Below are 6000 nucleotides of genomic sequence, written 5' to 3' on the forward strand. Positions count from 1 at the left end.
ATATAGTTCGAGATTTAGAGTTCATGTAGCCGACTCTATCTAGTGGGATTAAGGCTTTGGTTGTTATACTTCAGCAGCCATCAAGGAGAAGTTTTTTTTTTGTATATTTGCCAAGCAAGGGCGAGTCTGGGTAACAGTGATAAGGTTGCTCCTTCAGTCCTTTGTGATTTCAAGGTTACAGGTTCAAGTTGTGGAAACGACCTAATTGTGTTGTTGTAACGGGGAATATGCCTTTGAGTAGGGGTGTTGAGCACACTTCTCATTACATAAATTGGGGAACTTCTCTTTGAGCATTGAGATTTCTATTTCAGCGATTGTTATATTGGCTATTTGTACTCAGCTTTTGTTTGAAAGCATGGCTGTGACTGAGCCTGTGATGAACACACTCATGCTTGTGCTGCTCTCTTGGAGCTGTTTGTTCAATCCTGCTGAAAGACTTCCTCTTCTTCTTTCCTCACATCCTGGACTGGGTTAGTCTTGCAATTCATGCAAAACATACCTACTCACACCCGGCTGCAGCCCTAAAACAATCAATTTATTACTCTTCTTCTTGACTATGTTACTAAAGATGGTTCCTAACTAACAGCATGTTTAGTAGGAGGGTCGGGTAGCTTTGTTTGATCCCGTGACTTGTTGCTCTTGGCTGTGTCAATTTGTAGTTAATTTATGCCATTCCAATCACATTTGTTTTGCTTCCTCATCTTACTTCAGCTTACTTGGGACCAATTCTACTCCACTTCTAATGATATATGCTCTCACTGCCGGCTTTGCAGGGTTTATATTCAAAGTTTTGAATTGAAATGAAAGGTCACAAATTAAGAACGTTTTGAGTTTTTTTTTTTTCTTTTTTTTTTCCACATAAAACCATCTCTTTCTTTGGATATATGCATAGGAATGCAGGCCAATCCCCTCAATACGTTTGTCAAAATTTTGGGATTTACCCATGAACTCAAGATTCCACATGTTTTTAGAGTTAAAAAATATTAATAAAATTCTGAACGCATCATTATATGTTATTTTTTTGACAAAGATATTGATTGGGCCATGTTGGGATAAAGGTTTAATCATGAGCTTTTTGCCAATTTATAATTTAATTCAATCCTTCTAATTTTGACATTAAGTTCAAATTAGTTCAATTTTATCCAACATGTAAAATTAAATTAGATGTACTGTATTTATATTGATTTGACATGTCATATGTCATAATAATAATATTTATGGGATTTATGTGTACACATAAATAAAAAAAATTATAAAAAAATAAAAAAATAAAGTATGCATAATAAGTTACATTTTATATATATATATATATATATAAGTCACATAAATATTATTATTATATAACACTTGATATGTCAAATCAACCAACAACAGATTCTCTCTAAATCGATTTTTTAAATAAAATTATTGAATTAATTTAGACTTAATTGTCTAAATTAAAAGGATTGAACAAACTTAAAAATTCACAAAAAGATTTAAATTATTTTCACCATTAGTCCTTAAATAAATCATTTGAAAATAATTTTGAAAACCAGTTCAAACAAATTCTCTTGTTTCTATTCAGTATCAGAAGCAACAAAATAGTCTTGAAAATCATAGCAATATCTGATATCACGCCTTAGTTTTACACACACACACACAAATTAAAGATTCCTTATAGAATTTGGATTTGAGGGAAATAGACAAAATTTAGTGTGTTGTCAACCTTGCACTAGGATTGAGCCCTAACATTAACACACATTAGCAAGAGAATAATGCCCCATTTGTTATGCAAAAAATACCTTCATGCATTAGTTTACGAATTAATGTTAGCAGTGGCATAGAGAAGAACACAGAGAAGTTGTAAATGCATGTGAAGACAAAGTGGAGCCTCGTTCGAATGAGCATCTTTTGCTGGCCACCACACACAAAATACCTATATTCTCTCTCGTTAATTTACGAATAGGGTTCCAAATGATCCGAGCCTTTCACTAGTAGTTTGGTATTCAACTCGTTTGAGTTCATTCGTTAAAATAAACGAGTTAAACTTTAACTTAATTTTGAGTTTTGATTTATAAAAGAGATGAGTTTGAGGTCAATAAAACTTAACTCATTAGGTTCACAAACATATTCAATTAAAGAATTGTGAATACTAATAAATTTGATTAGATAATAAACATAATTAATTAGAATTTTGTAAATAATTGGTGAACAACCTCATTTATAAATATATTATTCAGCACAACGTTATTAAACTTTAAATTATTATTATAATAATATAATTAAATTAAATATGTTTAAAATTATTATATATATTTATTTAATTTAATCATTTAACATAATATAATAAAACAAAATAACAAATTAAGTTTAAATAAAATAACAAGTTCTTGTGAGCCTAATCCTCTTGACAAGCCTGAACTCAAGATCATGTCGAGCTTGAACATGAGCTCAAGCTTGGACTCTCCAATTATAGACACTTCAACTAGGCTTGTTAACATTTTGAAAAGCCAAGCTGAGCTTGAACCGAGCTTTAAGGCTCAAGGTGGAATTTGGCTCGAGGCTAGAAACTAGCTCACGAGCCGAGCTTGGGCTAAATAAATGTCGACCGAACTCAATTCAATTACAACACTATTTATGATTTCATTGTAAAAGAACAACTCTATTGTTACTAAATAAGCCGTAAGCATAATAAGGACCTTACTACATTGCCCAAGAATGCATATTTAGCTTCACATACATATGTGCAATGACGGAAATATCTCTCACCCTTGATTGCCTTATCTATAAAAAGATTAATAAATTTTAATCTATAGTTAAAATATTACTAAACTTTAATTTAATATACAATATTATAAATACTGTCAATTATTATTAAAAAAAACTAATAAAATGTTGATATTTTTGTATTTTAGTACAAAATTTAGTGATCTTTTTATATTTTTATACAAAATTTAATAACTATTTATACTATTTAGCTATTCACTAACGTCAATATCTCATTAGACTCTTTTAACGATAATTATAATTTTTTTTTTATTAAATTAAAGTTTAATAACTTTTTGTATAATTTCGTTAAATATAAATGGTGTGTAAAATTTACAATTTTTTTAGAGTTAACGATATGTGTAAATAGACATTATGCAGGCCATGAATGTACATTTTCCCATTAGTTTATTTAAACTCAAATTAGAAAATTTTATAACTAAGTTACATTTTGTATTTAAATAAGTTAAAAACCATTTTAAGGGTGTTTTATTTGATAATAACTAATTTATGATTTTTTTAGAGTTAATGATACGTGTAAACAGACATTTTCTAGGCCATGAGTATCTTTATTGTTTTTAAAAACCATTTTAAGGGTGTTTTTTAAATAATCCTATTTATAATTGGTTCAAATTTAATTAATCGAGGATAATGTTATTAATTGGTCCTTCCTTCCTTAATAATGCAATGCAATGCAATGCAGATACCTTCGTACGGACAGTGGAACCCGGCAAAACCTACATGCTGAGGGTCATCAATGACGAGCTCTTCTTCGCCGTCGCCAACCACTCGCTCACCGTCGTCGAGATCGACGCCTCCTACACTAAACCCTTCACGACCACAACCATCATGGTCGCCCCCGGCCAAACCACCAACGTTCTTCTCACCGCCGACCAAGCTCCGGCCGGCCTCTATGTAATGTCGGCCACTCCCTAGCTATCTCACTACCGTTTTCCCCTTCAACAATTCCACAACCGTGGCCTTCCTGAGATAGAAATCGACAAAACCCAAGAAATTTGACGCTTCTACCATCACGCCCGGAGACATGCAGCTTTTCGACCTTCCTCAAATGGCGGACACCGCCTTCGCCACGGCGTTTTCCGACAAGCTCCGGAGTCTGGCTTCCGCTGAATACCCGTGTAACGTGCCCGAGAAAGTCGACAAGAGAGTGGTCGTAGTTATAAGCCTGAATCTCCAGGATTGCCCGGCTAACGAAACATGCAAAGGGTACGAGGGAAAGATCAGATTCTACGCTTCGATGAACAACCAGTCATTCGTCAGGCCACCATTGTCAATTCTGGAATCCCATTACAGAAACCTCTCCGCCGGCTTCTCCATGAACTTCCCGGAGAAGCCGCCGCATTCGTTCAATTTCACCGGCGTGGATCCGCTGGCCGAGAACACTAATACCGAGTTAGGAACGAAGCTCTTGGAGATACTGTTAACATCAAAACTCAAAATAAATTATACAAGGAATAAGCCATGCCATTTGAGACTGATATATATCATGCTCCGCCACCCATTTGCATGCCTAAAGGTGTCATTTGGGACAAATTTGGTGATCGTGTTGCAGGGAACGAGCTTGCTGAACATCGAGAACCATCCGATCCATGTCCACGGCCACAACTTCTTCATCGTGGGGAAGGGGTTTGGGAATTTTGACATGGCCAGAGACCCCCAAAGCTACAATATCTTGTGGACCCACCGGAGAGAAACACGGTGGGGGTTCCAACGGGGGATGGGCGGCGATCAGACTGAAGGCGGATAATCCAGGAGTTTGGTTCATACATTGCCATCGAGGAGCATACTTCTTGGGGGCTGGCCACACGACCGCCTTAACAATATTGGTGACACTAGGGAAGACTTAATTTAGTGGTTTTTTAATAATATAAATAAATATTAAAAATTATTTTTATTTTATTTTATTTATTTTTTGAGATGTAAAATTTCTAATTAAATTTTTTATTTAAATTTTAAAAATAATTCCTTTTTAATTGATAATATAGATAGAAAAAAATATAAAGAGTTTATATATAGCTTTGTAAATTAAAAATTTATTTTTTTTAATGTCCAAATCAATGTAAATTTTTTCAATAAAATTTTTATCGTTCAAAGATTTATTTTATCAAATTGTCAACCTAAACTAATACCACTTTTTATCTTTTTTTTTTATTATGTTATTAATTTATATCTCATTATTAATTAAATAATATTAAAAAATAATTTGTAAATTTAAAAAATTAGGTAACTCCTTATCTAAATAATATTTTATTATATATTACCTAATATTGAAAAATGATATATAGATTTAAAGAGTTTGTAGTCTTTTTTAAATAAAATAAATAAAATATAAATTCAAAAAAAATATTAAAAAAAGAAATTAAACTATCAATTTTGAAGCCTCACTTTAATGGGTGCCCTAGGCGTAGGCCTCAGTGGCCTATGCCTTGAGCCGGGCCTGGCTGGCCATCGGGTTGATAGTGAAAGTGGATCAGAGCCTTCTCAGTGCCTGTTGGCCAGCAACAGCGGGTGCCGTTCAAGTCTATTCTCTCATATTTATTCACATTAGATAAATATTATATTATTTAATGTAAATAATATAAGTTTTTTTAAATTATATTTAATTTAAATTTTACAATTCTCTTTAGAGTTTATTATGATTTATCTTTTTACTCAAACATTCTTTTTATTTGTTTAAAAATATATCTAAACGGGATATACAAATAAAAAATATTTATGTCATGGAGAGCTTTCAAAATATTTTTAAATTATAAAGATTTTAAAATATCTTTAGAAGAGAAATATTAAAAAAAGAAATTAAGTTGTATAAGTCTCTTAAATTATAAAAGACCTCTTTATATATATATATATATAGGTATTATCCATCCCTATAAAGATATTTTTAAATTATAGAAATTTTATTTAAATCATTATTTTTGTTAGAATTATATATATAAATAATTACATAATATTACACATAAAAAAAATCGAATTTACAATTCCACGGTATCCAAAGTTTTCAAACGGAAATTGCAAAGCGTCCATACTCTGGAAGGATTAAATAATATAATATTAAAAAAAAAAAAAAGAGAGAAAAAGTTAGTAAAGAAAGATAATGATTCACTGATCAAAGTAGGGAGCAAAGCATGAAAAGCTGCTAGAGAATATATATATATTATAATATTATAAACTAATAATAATGACAAATGCTCAAAGGTGTTGGGTTAGGGCTCCACCCGGAGATGAATGCTCCTT

The 6000-nt window shown here is 31.8% G+C and overlaps 1 pseudogene; it reads left to right on the forward strand.

Annotated features, from left to right (window-relative positions):
* Nucleotides 1-3432: 3432 nt before the first annotated feature.
* On the forward strand, nt 3433-4584 carry LOC127794188 (laccase-1-like; annotated as a pseudogene).
* Nucleotides 4585-6000: the final 1416 nt, after the last annotated feature.

The sequence above is a fragment of the Diospyros lotus genome, chromosome 2 (genome assembly GCF_014633365.1).
Source record: "Diospyros lotus cultivar Yz01 chromosome 2, ASM1463336v1, whole genome shotgun sequence".
In the NCBI taxonomy this organism is placed as follows: Eukaryota; Viridiplantae; Streptophyta; class Magnoliopsida; order Ericales; family Ebenaceae; genus Diospyros; species Diospyros lotus.